The 16,702-nt window shown below is 41.0% G+C and overlaps 2 long non-coding RNA genes across 2 annotated transcripts; both read right to left on the reverse strand.

Moving 5' to 3' along the window:
- Positions 1-94: 94 nt before the first annotated feature.
- LOC142603756 (uncharacterized) lies at positions 95-7,881 on the reverse strand. The gene is made up of 3 exons (XR_012837642.1): positions 7,660-7,881; positions 2,703-2,868; positions 95-342 (listed from the first exon to the last, which is right to left on the reverse strand). It is a non-coding gene; the product is annotated as an uncharacterized LOC142603756 (long non-coding RNA).
- An 852-nt stretch (positions 7,882-8,733) lies between these two features.
- Positions 8,734-16,092, reverse strand: LOC142603757 (uncharacterized). The gene is made up of 4 exons (XR_012837643.1): positions 15,892-16,092; positions 13,829-13,955; positions 10,735-10,851; positions 8,734-8,838 (listed from the first exon to the last, which is right to left on the reverse strand). It is a non-coding gene; the product is annotated as an uncharacterized LOC142603757 (long non-coding RNA).
- Between the last annotated feature and the right edge of the window lie 610 nt (positions 16,093-16,702).

The raw sequence follows: 16,702 nt of genomic DNA on the forward strand, positions 1-16,702 counted from the left end.
CACGCTGACCCATGCCCGGCTTTTCTGGGAAAAGGACATGTTATGGAAATACAATTCCAGTTTTTCCCCACAGGACTGTGGATCGGTGGTTTTTTTAATTTACTGAATTTTGCACAGAAGTTCTTTCCTTGTTAAGACTCATGAGCTGTACTGCAAAAGACTGGAAATACAAGTCAGCCATGCAAAGTGATATAGCTTGAAGTGCTTGGTTTGTTCCTGGTTTCATCTTCCAGATGCTTTCCCTGACATTACAGTTCCCTCTCCAGTGACGTTGTTTTGTGTCAGAGGGCCTTTCCTTTCCATGAGCTGTTCTGCGAGATCCAATTCAACATCCTGTTGAATCTGGAGGAAAAGAAGGGTCTTGAGAAATAGGGAGATGTGTAGCCAGAAAAGGAGCTTTGGCCAAAAGAAGAGGATTGCCAGACTGCCTGAACTCTCATTGAACCGAGGAGCAGGGCGGCCCCGTGTATCCTAGCAATCTCCAAATAGCAAGAAATATGCCAAAACTGAGTTTTGAAATGTCTTAGATATATTCATTTTGATTTTGTTCCAATTTTACTTCTTTTTTTAATGGATTTTTCCATATCCTAGGGACTTACAGTGGACATTGCAATGGGTTAAATCTAGATAGGTTTTTCCCCTGTAAAGATTGGGCGCAGGAACACTTAGCTTTATTTTCTTATCATTTCTAGGGCATAATATAATTTTTTTTCCTTCTTTCCTTTTTTAAGAACGTGTCGTAACTAGTGGTGCACAAATGACTCCTTGGTTAGATAAGACGTTATGTTTTTATCCTTGGACTATGCCCCCGGGCTTTCAGCAATGCCAGCATCAGCTAAGTTAGCATCTGATTAGTCGTTCTTGCCTCTTACTCAATGTCAGTCTTGATTATGCCTATTAATCTAGCACATTTTTTTGAACTGAGCTATGGGCACAATCCTGCCTGATTCTCAACACTCTGCTACTATCGCAGCTAAGATTTCTCACATTTCTACAATTCCAGGGGGTTTTGTATGGGTTTCTCACCATTGAAGTAACCATATTCACCATGGTTTTGGGCAACTGTGGCCCAGAGAGAAGAAATCTGAGCTCTTGCCCTGATATTGTTGGCCTTAGAGATCCCTTAACGTTCTCAATCTCTCAGTCCGAAAAGAGGGTTAAGGCTTATTTCCAAAGAAAGCTCAGCTATGAGGACACGCTTGGACAATTTTCATTCTGGGAATGAGAAAAGGGTATTGTGAACGAGAAAAGGTTATAGAGCAAATTTCGTAGTTCAGGACCAGATTTCAACATCACATCCATATTGATAATCCAGACTGACTTGTTATGGAAGGTGGTGCTGGAGTGATACTATATGGCATTTCTATTTCAAACAGCTGTCAGCACCCTGTTCCAAAACACTCCAGCACAAAAGCAGCCCTGAAGAGTACCAAAACTGTGCCGAGGGTTGAACAGTTTCTTCTTTTTCCTCTCCCCACTTTCTTACATCATTTTGAGTCACAGCTGCAATTCAGCTGTGATCTATTCAAGGCTGGGTCTGAGTTTTATTAGGACCAGGAGAAATCTAGCTCACTTCAAGGTTCCCTCACTGTTCATTATCACATTGAAGTGGACACCTGTCCCAACCAGGAGCCAGAAATCTCTATCTGGTTTCTTCATTAACTTGCAATGATTTTACCTGACAGAGCAGACCAGTTGGGGAGTTAGGGAGAGATCTCTCTCCAGCTGACCTCAAGCAAGTGTTAGACATAAAAATCTGCCCTTGAAAAGCCCCCTTTGACATTGGAAACAGGCTGGCGGCCGGTGGGAGAGGGCTGGTGTTGTGGGGTTGACCAACAGCTTTCTGCTAAGACACTCTTCCCAGGATTTGAGCTCCCCATGGGGCACAGACATGACAGCTCTTGAGGAGCTACTTCAGCTACATCTGTGTGCGTCTGTGGGCTGCGTGCAGATGTTCTGCCCCTCCCTGCAATGCACCAGTGCTCAGAAGAGCTGACCAGGTCAAACAAGGGCTACTACATTGAATGCACAAGGCTCTGGGAGTAACTCACGGCTTCTGGGGTGAGAGGAAACCTCACGGGACCAAAGCTGGGCTCTCATCTTTCTCCACCACCAATTTCTAACCTTCTTTCAGTGCAGAGAAATGATGGGGCTGCTTAGGTTCCTGCATAAGCCAAGTACTGACTACAGGCAAGGATAACTCCAACATGATTCAGAGATATTAACCCCGGTGAGTTGATCTATGGGTTTGAAGAACTTTCACCAGAATGGATCAGGAAAACAAAAAAACCATCTGCCTGTCCAATATTGCTCCCTTTTCTCACCCAGAGCAGGAGGAAGAAGAGGAAGATCATGTACTCAGCACAGATGCCCGTGCTGCTGCTGGGGCTGCGAGTGGGGAGCAGCCACCCAACTGTGGGCTTCTTGAGAAACTCTGCTGGCAACAGCAGCAAGTGTTCCCCCTTGGGGGTCCTACATCCCACATATCAGTCTTAGCAAACAGCCTTACAAGAGTGGAAGAGCTTCTATGTAAGAGCAGTCCCTCTGGGCTGCAGAACTGATGCTTGCATGGGTGAGTTGACCACAATGCACTGCATACAGAGATAACTGCATTTTTTTGCAAAACACCTTGCTGGTTTTCCAGCGAGGGGACAGGACTGGAGGTGTCTGTCCTTTCCTTGGCTGCTCAGGCATTGACTCACCTGCACAGGCATCTGAGTTGTATGAATAACCAAAGGCAAAACTGGACGGTATAACACAGTCTTCCCAGTTTGAAAATTGATGTCAGTTCTCCTCCATATGGACATAAGCTTCTTTTTAATATGTTTTCCATTTATTCCTTTTTTGACTCAGTGAGTCTGGATATAGCTGGAGGGTGCAGGGGAAAGGGGAGAAGGGAGAAAAGAACAGAGTTATGTTTAATAAAAATAGCATGAATGTTCAAAGATAGTGCTCCAGGAATGAATCAATGTGGTTTCTCGTATGTACTGCAGAGAGGACAGAGAGCAGACTCTGACGAACACATGGTCCCAATAAGACAACATGCTTATTCCTAGAAATAAAATTCAGATTCTTTTGGGAATGCCTGTTAGACAAGATGAAGTGCAGAAAAGATAAGAACTCTTTGATTAATTAAGAGGGAACACAAAGTACCACGAGGAAGCCATCAGAAACAACATTTCTTTGGCGAGGTAAGAGGTGGGAGAAGATGTTTGCAAACTATGGCAGCTGCACATCAATCTCTGGAGGCTGGTTTTGCAAGGAAAAGAACTTTATGCTGCGTATGGGGAGAGGTCTCTGATACACTAAAACCTAACACAAGACTTGTTGCTATGCAAAACAGGGAGGCAGACTTAAGCCACTAACTGTATTTTTGGCACAGAAGTTTTCTTATTTTTAGAAGTACATTTAAACACCCTACCACTGTTTTGAAGATTTTCTCCAACTGAAATGCACCAATAATTATACTCTTTCCTGAACTTGCAGGGATTAGTGAGCATAAATCCACCAATGTTCAGGTGATTCTCAGGTACCACAAGCAAAGGCAACATTAAAATTACCTACTTGGAGCGAAGGTGGCTGGATAAGAACAACAATTGAAAGACAGAAGCCAGTAAGGTCTTTTTTCTGAGTAATGTATAATTAGAAACAGTATGCTTCTGAGATTATAAGCAGTGTGAAATCATATCATTAGCATATAATTAGAATGGTAGACATGATAAATTTATCTAGACCAGATGTCTGTTAAATCAGTTCCCTCCTTTCATGAATGCAGTTTCCTTTGATATATATCACTGAATGATATTTGTGATATAGTTAGCAGCAAAATCTCTCTTTACATTTTCAGGTATTTCTTATTACAATGAACATTACATTTCCACAGTGCTGTGACTTTCACAGTATAGTGAGGGGCTGCTTGTTCTTCCAGCTGTTATCTCCTAAAAGCTTTTTGTCTGTGTAATGATTATTCATAAAATAAAAATAGTTTATTTCTTGGGTAGCATCTTTCTATTTTTCCAAAAAGCATCAGGCCAATTAACATACTTTGTTTTATACTCACTGTGTGTTTAAAAAGCAGGTACCTATTAGGACTGTCAAGATCATGGCAACTTAAGCTGAAGGTCACAGGACTGATCATGGAGGATGCTGATGAGGTTGAAAGCTGACATTCAGCATCCTGTGGTGCTGGGCAACAGCCACATGGACCACCATCAGTTCCAGCCTCATCTGCTCTCTGAATAGGTGGAGACCCAACAGAGGCAAATTACTCCATCAGTGACATCGAAGCCAAACAATTTATTTCTTCCTTCCAGTGCTGTGAAAGAGGTATGTGAACAAGGAAGGGGACATGAGGTCTGGCTGCAGTCTTACCCTCTACTCACTTCTCTACAGTCCCCAAAAGGCCCCTCCACCCACAGCTAGTACCATTCTCGTTAAAGCTAATGTTCCTGCACCCCCCCCCCACTACTCCCACCCCCCCCCAAAAAAAAAAAAAAAAAAAAAAGAGTTGACCCCAAACCCTTGACACATCTCGGGTTTGGCTTGGTGGCAGTTTTGCATTAGCGCTTGTTTCATCCCCTGCTGGAAACCCATCCTTCAGTAGCTGTGCCTCAAAGACCTCCAGGTATGACAGAGATCCTTTAGAGTCCAAACCCACCAAATCTGGGATTGTTTAGAGACATAACTACTCCAGAAATTAGGTATGAGTCACACTCTGAGGTGGTGAACAAAATCTGAGTAAGGACTCTCTGCAGTGACTTGACAGCATCTCCATAAGGGATGGCATTAACCATACAGCCTTCTTCAAGTCCCCATGATGGACACATCAGGATGGACATGGGATAACATCACCCATAATACAGGAGGACGGAGAGGAGAAAAGCAAAAGATCAGGACTTTCACCTCTTCTCTCCAGACAAACTTATTTTGCTTTACTGCTGCCAAACACATTCATTTAACATTTAGTCCTTTTGCTTTTAGATCAATTAGATTCTTGCATAACAAGCCTTTGGGGAAAACAGAAAGTTAAGAAAGCTCCAATCACTATGCAGAAAAAAAATTTCTTTAGGATTATTTAAAAAAACAAACACACACACACCAAAAAACCACCCCCATCAAAACACTTTCTTTCCCCCACCAGGTTTGAATGACAGATCTTTACAAATCACCAAGCACAAATCATGCAAAGACCCTACTGCCAGCAATGACTTCAGGTTGGTTAATTCATGAAATTCCCAGTTATTTCACTGATGTACTGACTGTTCAGTCCAAATGAAACCTGAATTGGATTTGGGGAATAAATCTAAGATATTTTACATTCTTCTGACGACCAAAGGTTAACCTGATGGCTTGTTCTTTCTGAGTTCATATAACTTTTGTTCTTGGCTACAGTGTGTTTGGCCAAGGCCAGAATTTCAGAAGTGCTAAGTGCTCATTTAGGTTTCTAAAAATGAAACATCCTGAATTTCAAATTCTCCAGGAGAAACGGGAGCTCCCACTGGGAATAACAACTAGATTTGCAAAGATATTTTCACGTAGCCACAGGTCACTGCTGTTTTAGAAATAAATCCCCTTTTTTGGACACCTGAGTAAAATCTGAATAAACCCCAGTCTGCATGGGGTCTCCTGGAGTCTGATGCCCCTTGCAAACCTGTCCCTTGCTGGCGAACACTTTGTAGCAAACACCTGATGTCTGCATACACCAGTTTGAATTTCTCTTCTTTATTTTCCATAAGCAGGACTAAGTTCTCAGAAAGAGGAAATGCCTTCAATATTTTTGAAATGGCATATTTTTTCCCCCCACATCAACAAATACCTCTATCAGTGGGTATTTGTTGGGGATACTTCAGAGGACTTCTTGTTTCTTTTCTTTTCTTGACAGAGATCAGCTGATCAACACTTGAAATAATTATGAAAAAAAAGGGAACAAACTTCATTAAATACTTTTTGGGGAAAAGAATATTTGTTGGTTTCAAAATTATTTCTCAATTTTAATTGGACTTTGAAAGTCACAGGAGAAGGGGAGAAAATTAAAACATTTAGTAATGAACAAAAGGAAAAGTACTGAAAGGATAGAAACAAAACATTTTAGTTCTTATTTTTGTTTGCAAACATCAGTCACGGTACCAGCTTCTGCCTTAAATTTGAGATCTTTGGTAACCTGCTTTCTGCTCAGTGCATGTGGCTGATATTTCAAAAGTCATAATCAGCTTTATTTTACCTTCTGTAACTAAGAGGAAAGTTATGTCCCAGCTAGCAAAACCAACAAATTTGAGGGAACACATTTTGTCTGAAAGGTGAGAATTTCAGAATAGATCATATCTGACAACATCAACTCATGAAAGCATTAACACGTTTGTGAAACTCCAGCTCAGTCACCAAAATTAACATGTAAATTATTTCAATGGACTTATTTTAGTGTCTCACGGGTGAGACTTTTCACAATGTTTCAATCTCTGGCAGGGAAATGTTCTGTTTCCACTTATTTCCTGCAAAGATGACATCCACTTCTTTTCCTCATGAGTCTTTCCTAGGCTGGGCTTACATGGGAAAATCCAGACTCGAATAATCACCAGAATTTGGGCCAAGCTCTGCTCTGTCTTAAACCAATCCAGCCCAAACTTCTTCAAACTGTCAACATATTTCAACACTGAATAGAAAGCGGAAAACACACATTGGAGCAGGCTATCCAGAGAACCAAAACATAAGATGACGACCAAAGGAGAAGTACCCAACCTTCCAGTCCTTGCCTCATTGTCCTTGGGATGAGGTGTTCCCCATACACTAGTTCAGATTTATGCCAGTCTGAGAAATATAGGATTGCAACAGACCATCTGCTCCAGATCACTGTCTACCGCACTGAGCAACTCAGTTCTCCTAATTTTCACCATCCCAGATTAAGGCTTCATATCTGGATTGGAAACATCAGTGTCTTTGCAGCCACTAAAGAAAAATTGACGTCATAGAATCATTTAGGTTGGAAAAGATCTTTAAGATCATCAAGTCCAATCATAAATCCAACACTGCAAATTCCACCACTAAACCATGTCTCTAAGCACCACATCTACACATCTTTTAAATACCTCCATGGTGACTCAACAACTTCCCAGGCAGCCTATTCCAGTGCTTGATAACCTTTTCGGTGAAGAAATTTTTCCTAATATCCAATCTAAACCTCCTCTGGCACAACTGTTAGGCTGTTTCCTTTCGTCTTAAGTGCAGAGGGTGATTCCTCCCAGACTAAGACAGATCTCCAAGGCACCGGGAATGAATTGCATAGCTGTGCCAACCTCTCTAAACAGAGCGCATGGGGACCATAGGTGACTTACACTCAACCTGCAATTTTTTTTTGGAAGGTGAAGTCATATAAGATGAATTCCTCCTGCCAACAGAGAAAAATGACAGAGAACGCTATGAAGAATTAGGCCGAATTCCTCGACCGCAGCTGATGTCGACCTCTGACTAAAGCAAATACCCCAGCCTGAACCGGGGCTGGCAGCAGGAGAGGAGAGCGGAGCCAGGGAGAGGGGAGCAGCATTACCTCACCCGCTGCTGCTTGGAGTAGGCATGGGACTCATCTGGAGCACTCAACTGTCTGTGGGCAAGTTTTTTTGGCTTTTCTTGCTGAAAATGACATGCCATTAGTAAGGAGTAACCAACCTTGAAAAGAGTATTTGCTATGACTCCCATCTCCCCTGCGAACGACATTCCTGCCGCTTCAAGCTTTTTCGGTTGCAGTGTTGACACTTCTTCAGATCTGTCATTAGCTCAGCTGAAGAGAAAACAGAAACGCTATTCAAGACCCAGATCCAATGTGGGAGGTTAGGAGTGCAAATTCTCACTTCACACCAAAAGCACGATGAGTGTTTTATGTTGCTGTTGTTCTTTCTATTTTAGGGGCTGTCCTTATTATTTTATAAGCCCTTTTCTGTCGTATAAAGAGCCCTTTTTAAGGTATTATTCTATCAAAGTCAGGCTCACGGATCTTAAAATGTAATCTCCCACATACCCAAAAATTAACCCAGGACTTAGATTTTTGGCTTGTATTTTACAAATTCCTGGTTATGGGTCTAAAAACATCTACTTTTTCCTTGATTTTCTTTTGTATTTTAAGACTTCTGTGGTGGAATCTAGATCCAGCTTTATCACCATGAGGATTCTAATTTCACCAAAATCCACCTTTTGCAGTTGTAAGATTTTGATTCCATTCCCTTCTGTATCTTTACACTATATTTTCAGTACATGAGGTAAATAACAGCAGATTTTGGTTCAGTTCCAGAGAAGCATCCAGAAAGGGTTGACCTTTGGCTGTGATCATCTGAATAGTCATCTGTGTTACAGTAAACAGAGGAGCTCAAGCAAGGTTTTTACCATGGAAATCACGCAGCATTTGCTTGGGTAGTTTTGGTTTCTGTTCTTGTCCCCTAGATTTTCTAGCTTTACCATCCTTCATATAAATTAATAGTTCAGGACAAATGTGGAGTTCCTCCAAATAATTCCTTTCAATGTTGTCTTCTAATTAAACCAAGTGCAAATACAAAAAGCTCAGAAAGGATAGAAGACATACCATGTAAAAAACAACAACAACCACCACCACCAAAAACCAACCAACCAAAGAAAAAAAAAACCAAACCAAACTAACAGATCAAGTCCACTGAGCTGCAATAATCCATCATATATTTGCACATCTGATCTTGTAGCTCTTGCACACACATGAAGATCTTGTTGGAGCTCAGCGTCATGGTAAGAAGGGAAGATCTTCAACCAACACATGTAGAGTGCTCTGGAGAAAAACCTTTCACTTATGCAAGGGACTGGAAAGCTGAAACAGGCACAAACCTAAAGAAATATTGATTTTTTTTAAAAAATGATGGATTATCTAAAGTGTTTATCGTATCAAAATTCATGAGGCTTTGGGGACAATATCTATGCGTCTTAATGGATAACATCAAAGGGATGAGCTAAAAAGAAAAATGAGAAAATCAATGAGAAAAGATAGTTTAGCCTACAGAACTGAAGCAAAGGAGGAGCCCCTATTTAATCTGTTTTTAAAACAGGAGATGAGAAAACCCAGCAGTTCCTAGGAATCACTGCCTCCCTCTGCTCCACAGCTACGCATCCAGAAGTATTCATTATAAACCATCCACCTCAGCTAGACATTGAAAGATAGAAAATGAGTATCATCAGCAAATATTTAATCCAGCACTATCATTCAATAGTTTATCCTGTGGTTCCTTCACGAACCAAAGCTCTGAGTAACGTTAATGACGCTCCAGTCTCTGTGACTGCGGGAAAGAAATGCTGGTATGGGCTGGGGTGCATATTTGTACACTTACAGCCTTTAGTGTGCTCCAGTGTACGGATCATCTGTAAGAAGCTATCAGTCCTACACCCCATGGGGACTGTTCCTTTTCTCTTATTTCTAGTAGGCACATCTTTTAAAAATGCCTTAGTGGCCATGAAGAAATCTGATATAACATAGTGATTCAACTATGTCCATAAACCAAGAAGTGGTTGTTCATCAAAATCAATGAATACCAGATGCATCTTACTCAGCTCCTGGAGTTTCAGGATTACTGCATTCTTCTATAGGTGGATATATTCTGCCTTCCTTATCCAAAATGAGAAGTTATTTTAAAAGTATTTGGGGCAAATTCAGACAGATTTTTCTTTCTAAAAGATTCTCCCACAAAAAAGTGGTAAGTAGGCATATTGACGTGTTGGAAAGATGCTTTTTATGACTTTAAATTGGATAAATTATTGTAAACATCAAGCTATATTTTCCCCATAATATCCATTTTTGAACACTTCAGTCTCTTCCGGGCTGCCTTACTCATAATTGCTGCTCTCTCAGACCAGCGGGTATAGTAAAAGAGAGTGACTGTTTACTGAGTGACAAATACACACATATACAAAACTCCTAGTTTCACAGATGTTTTCAGGAAACTATAACCCCCGATAAATCTTTGCAGACCACTGAGATGAATAATATTTGAGGATGCATTTTTGAGGCTACCAAACTGGAGAGGTATTTGTGGCTGTGGTCTTTACCACTCACATGGAAAAGCATGTTTTCCTTATATCCATCATATAGGCTATATTTTTCACATCTGTCTTTAGAGCAATTTCATATCTTAAAGAGTACGTGACATCAAATGAATCATTTAGGAATTGGAGTTAGCCTGCAAATGACACAGTCCTTCATTCACAAGTAGCCACAGTGTCAAAATTCCCTCAAAGCAGAGTTTTTAGCAAATCTTCTGAACCCAAACGTGTAGTGAATGTCACAGTCTCAGGGACAGATCTGATGTGCTTTTTTTATGCCATATAGCAATTTACATGACCAGTTTGGAAAGGGATTTTTTTATTATTATGATGAATATGACCACAATGATTTAGGCTGAATGAAATATGGAACATCCCGCAGCACCCTCCAGCCAGTTCTTTGACTCAGAATTGACCGTCTGCAAGCTTTCAGATGTTGAAAACATTCTTTACCTGAACCATTGCATGATCACATGCCTTTGCCCAAGAGTAGCAGGGGGGGTGAAAAATTATGTTTCACACCAAACTTCAATTTCTGAACACAGAAAATATTTTGGAAGATGTCTCTGTCAATGCTGAGCCATGCTATTAAACAGTGAATAGCGAGAAACAAACAAACAAAAAAAAACAAACCCAATTTTTCTGCTTTCCCTTTTCCCCACTCTCTAGCTTTGGTCATTTGGCACTCACTTATCTTGACAATCAGAGCAGTTACACTTTAGTTGTTGGTACTTCTGCTTGTGCAACAGTCATCTCAGGGGGAAAAATCCCAACAGACTCGCAGAAGCAGCGTCACTGGTTTACCTGCTGTAGATCAGGGAAAAAAAATGAAAAGGGGGGGGGAAAAAAAAAAGGCAATGGCATTTACAACATATTTTGAAAGAGAAAGGAGAAAATATATACCATGTTACAGCATTAAGATTTCGCAATGTTTTGAGAATTAGCTACTGGCTTATACGCATCTCTGTGTGTGTACTCTGTGTGCATATATTGCATACATTATATATAACGTGTATATATATTGTGTATAATATATATAAATTGTATATTATACGTGTATCTAAATATACACATGGGATATAAAAGCCACCTTTCCCAGCTTTTCTTTGCCTACTTGTTTATCTGATCACCCAGAGCAGAAGGGACAGGGAAGCCCCCCCTTGCCCTGTCCTGGGTTTACCCTGTGGCCGCCAAACTCAGCGACAAGCTGGCACGTCTGTCGTATTATTTTCTATCTAACGTGCATCGATCCTGCCTCCTCATGTTACGTAAAATTTTGAAAGAGTGAAGGAAAAATTTAACAGAGGAAAAAGTAGTGAAAGAGAAATGGAAGGTCTTTACCAGCTCTAATAATAGTTGCTTTCAGGAGCCCATGCACAGAGAGAAGGAGGGGCAGCATCTGTGCTAACAGGATGCTCTGTAGGGGCACAGCTAAAGTGCAATACCAGATAATGCTCTCAGACTCCCAGTATACAACTCTTTTTTCCACTGCCTTCTGGAATAACCTCATCTCTGTCCTCCTGTTTGTTTGGCGTTTTTTCCCCAGATATTTCAGGGGGGGAAGGGGGAAACCAACCTTAAATCCTGGAGGAGCTCTTAAACCCAAGCTTCATTTCTGATTTCAGTTATGTTTAGAGCATAACGTGGGTTTGTTATTCTGTGGTCCCTTGCTGAAATAGGTCAGTGTGGCCTCCCCAGTTAAAAGCTGCCTGCCAATTATACTTTGCTCCAGGCCAAAATTCTGCATAAAAACACCAATGAAATATTAGCACAGGGAAAAGGCTCTTTATTGCTCTTATTTATATTCCAGCAGCACTTAGGGGATGGATGCTTCTAGACCAGGTGCTGTTCAAAAATGCATTAAGAAACGGTCCCTGCTTATAATAAACAAGGTAGACAAGAGGTAGGAAGGAAAACTGAAGAGTGAAAACAGAGGCCAAATCTGCTCACCCCCAGCTGCACATCTTTCCCAATGGATCATGCTCCTGCTTTGTGAGATGCACCTGAATCTGGATGTCACAGTGTGGGAGAGAGTTTAATCACGCATCTAATTGATCTAATTTTAAGAGGCACCAAGGAGCTGATCCACAGTACTGATTCCTTCATGCAAAAGAAGGGAGACTGTGGCAATTGCTGCAAATTACTGAGCAGCATCTTACGAGCCAACAGATTGTCCACGAACTTAAAGCGAAACACCATCACCATGGACTGAAATCAGTCCATTTTGGCCAGGATTTCATTGATGCTTACAGAAAGTGCATATAAAAGAAGATAACTATCACTCTAGGACTCTGTTTTCCCAATTTTATAAAACAGGTCATCCCGTCTTTCTCCAGGACATCTCCAGTACCACTCCTTGCTTCCAGTTAGGATTTTCTAACTGACATTAGCCCCATGAATAACCAGTCTGACAGCAGTAAGCCATTTACACTCCATAGTTGCAATACTCGGTTTATGCATGTAGTTAGCCCATTTTTCTCCTTAGAAGAATACGTATCACTAATAATATTCAATTTTTTTTTCCAGGAGAGTGGATAGAAACACATCCAAAAGACATATTTCCCTAGGCAATAGCCTGCTTTAATAAAGTCTTATTGCAATGGAAATATTTGTATTTTAATCTGTAAAACAGAGATTAGACAAGAAGAATTCTAATATTGCTTAAGCACGTCATTCCAAGCAACAATTTCATTGTATTTTACATTAAAGAAGGAGTGTGATTCGTTACTTTTTGTCATACTAAAGGAGGCTGGATACATTTCTTCACCAAATGGAGTTATTCCAGTCGTATACTGGCATAACTGATAGATGAGTTGAATTCAAGATATTAAGAAACCAACCAACATTTGCTGTATGCACAGTAGATGACACTCTGATAGGCATTGCTAAACCTCACACTTCTGCTCAAGTATATTTAATCTTTTTACAGAAATTTAGTTTACTCCTTGCTTGAAAAATAAATCCCAGACAAGAGCAATAACGATAAGGGGCTTTCAGAGAAAGCAATGCTTACTCAGCCAAGACCACAAGTTGGATAAATTAAATAATGAAGTCCGCTCCTTCAAAAATTATTTTATGTCTGTGTTGTGTTAGCAGTCAGATGTCTATACATCGTGGTAATCTCTAGACAACTAGATTCAGGCTTCTGGCCAGTTACCCCAGGAAGAAATTACCAAAATTAAGGGGAAAACCATTCTCTTAACTATACACATGTAGGTCTACACCAGCACTATTGAAACCGGCTTTCCTAAAGCAGGATTATTCTGGATTTACCATAATTTTGAATACAATCCAACCCCACTAAATCCATCCAGAGCATAAAGAAATCATGCTTGTAATAATGCATGAGGCAGGCACTAAAAAGCATGCAAAGCATTTACATTTCATTTGCTATTAGTTTTCACTAATAAAGGGACACTTAGCATCAGCCGTGGATACCCCGAAGCACTGCTGAACATGGTAACCTTTCCTGGTGCAAACAGAGACTTTACAACACGTTGCATGCCAGATATCAGTTCAGCCTGGCTAATTTAACAAAATCCACTTTAAGCAACTTGATCAAACAGGAAAAGATTGATCCGATGCTCAGACTTTCCTCTTACTGAAGATGGCAGCAGAGATATTATGAGTCACTTAGCAGAGCTGGCTCCTGGATTTATTTTCTGCACCTCTAATAGGACTGGTCTTGAGTCACTGGAAACAGATTCACTTTGAATTGGAACAAGGCAGAATCTGATCGAAAATAAAACAAGAGAGTCAAGAGTTGTTTCCGGATGTTACTTACTGCGTCCTGTTGCTCCTGGCCATCTCCACTTCTTTCCACAGAGGAACACATGATGTTTGCACAGCTTCATTAGAGAAATGACTTGTCTCCAGGTTGCAATATCAGAGAGACAAACTGGAGGAGTATCCTGGAAAAGAAGAAATGGATTATATGAAACAGCTGTTTTCCTTTAATTGCTTATTGCAGATGCAGCCCAGTAACTAATCCACCTGCTATCTTCCCATAGGGATAATTACTCACCCCACAATCCCAGCAAACTGAATTTGTTTTCCATGCCTCATTATACCCATCTCCACTTTGCCCAACAATACGCACTGAAGTGCTGCATAAGTTCAACGCTTTTATAAACAGCTACATCTTTCTACATCCCTATGTACAGTTAGGAAGCTTTTCCTAGCTTTCCTCATGTTATCATTCAAATGTAAAGCCTCTCCTACATCTCTTCTCCTAAAGTCTTGCACCTGGTGGATCATCTGGGTTCATGAAGCTTTCAAAAAAAAAAAAGGAAAATGTCTCCAGTAATAAGTGATGTATCAGTAAGTACAGGCATTTTCAGTGTGGTTACTTATATACATAGATTCATATGGCAAGTAGGGTTTTCCAGAGAATCTACAGATGTTCATTAAAAATAATAGTGGCGTTAGGATAATATATGTGAGAGCAGAGCTTACACGTCACAGCAGTAAATAGTTCATGTCTGAAATCCTTGTTTCTTCTAAGACCACTTTTGTTCTAGGAACTGACCAGTAAGACACAGTGAAGATTTCTGAATATCCAGGTTAAGTTAAGGCTGATTTTTAATTTACTCATATTTTGCTATTCTAAAACACATTTAGCATACAGCAATGGCCTGTGTTTGTCTATCACTCTCCCGACACATTTCAAGACTTGCACTCAATTACGCTGGTCTGTGAGGACAGAAGCAGCTGGTAGCGAGTTCTCATTGTGCTTAGCATATAATTAAAAGTTAAAACCAGCTAATTGAATCAAGAACAACATAAGCTGCAAGGGATCTCTGCTTGCCACTACACCAAGGCACCCTTGGAAGCAGGAGCGGCTCACGTCGCCAGTGCTCCAGTGGTGGGACAGGCTGTCCTCACTGCCAAGGAAATTTGGCTTTGGGGGAGAGGCTGGCGGGTAAGTGATGGGAGCTCAGAAATTGTCATTGACTGAACTTGCTAGGACTGGAAGAAGAACGTGACCTGAGGTACAAGCTTTGTTATGGTCCTCATTAATGCAGCCTTCATCTTTTCTTCTTTTCAAGGGAGCTACTTATTTCTGTGCCTCAGGCAAGAGCCAGAGCCAGCTGGAGATAATTTAGTCCTACTTCACTAATGTTGATGTCTCTGGATTTAATATTGGCTTTTCTGGAACTCTGCTATGACTCTTTGGCTTGGCAAGGTGGCTCAGGTAGTTATCCTGAGCATAATATTTTGTTAACCAACTGGCTGCAGATCTATTTCAAATATGAAACAGGAATCTGGTCGTCCAGGACTAACAAACCTACTCAAGCTCTTCCACTACTTGATGCTCAGCAGCCCCCAGCTCTGGGGAACATCTTCAAAAGCCTTTCAGTGAGCAGCCTAACTAATGCCTGCTGGAGAAATACACAAAAGCAAAACAAAGTCTTCAGAGAGAAAATCCGGTGGGGGGTGCTTCTGGGAATGGTGGAGAGGGAGCTGCAGAGAGCAGCGGTGTGCATTGAGCTCTATCAACGGAGGTCACCACGGACTTTGCTCAACTGAGGTGACATCCAGATTCAGCCTGCCTGAATGCTAATGCTGTTCCCACGGCTCATGTGTCCCAGCACCCCTGAAGGTCTGTGAATACCTGATTCAAAGGACCTCAGCAATGGCCTAAGGAGAAGCTAGGAGAGAGCGCAGATACAGGAAGTCTTCAGAAGAACAGACAGTAAAAAGCTGAGACATGTCACGACAGCCCTTGTTCACGCTGCCCTGCCTGGGGACAGGCATGAAACCATGCATTGAAATCCCTACCAAAACAGAAAGCCAGCGTAGGATTGAAAAAACGTCCTGTGCAACACTGCTCAGGTAATATTTTACCTGCACTGTGGCTCGTCGGCATTATCTGGGGATGGTGTCAGCCTTGTGTTGCCCACTGTTCCTCGTGTGCAGGACAACTTGGTACAGAAACACATCAGTGATGGAAAGGAGATACTAAGTGTGTCCTCATCAGTGTTATACAGACCATTGGTGTTATCAGAGCACCAGGACAAAGAAGGAATGTGCAGAGACACGGTGATTCGGATCCTATTGAAACCAAGCCCCTGTAAGCTTGCAGTACCTTCAGCTTGACCTAACAGCATCTAGACTTCCCTCAAACGTGTTCAGCAGAAGAGTAAAGCCAAATCTAAAATATCTTTTTTATTTAATTTCAAGCAGTTCAGCTCCAGTTTGGTGCCCAACTTACACACAGGTCTGGTGAGAAATGTTGCTGTGATATATATCACAAATTGAGGGGTTTTTTTTATTCAAACACCTCAAAATCTCATGTTACATCGGTGGCTGCTATTACATCACTTACACAGGTAACAACTGCAGTCCCATTATTTGCCAGCGGTGTGGAAAAGTCCCGGACATAACCCAGCAGTTTTGATGTCTGCAGTAATTGTACTCTACCTTCTCTTTCATGAAGAAAAAATAGCTACAATACTTGAGATAAAAGAAATAAAACCAATATGAAAACTTATCTGATTGAAGTAAATGAAAGTAGCCTTTCAGACTGCTTGTTCTGTGAATAACCTTATCTTCATGTTTACTGACTATTTGACAGAAATCTAAATTATCCCAAATTTTATCAGAATAAATCAACTAAAGAAAAAAAAAAAATCCCTTCTGAAAAGGACAGACATTC

Source organism: Balearica regulorum, chromosome 13 (assembly GCF_011004875.1).
Source record: "Balearica regulorum gibbericeps isolate bBalReg1 chromosome 13, bBalReg1.pri, whole genome shotgun sequence".
NCBI classification, from domain to species: domain Eukaryota; kingdom Metazoa; phylum Chordata; class Aves; order Gruiformes; family Gruidae; genus Balearica; species Balearica regulorum.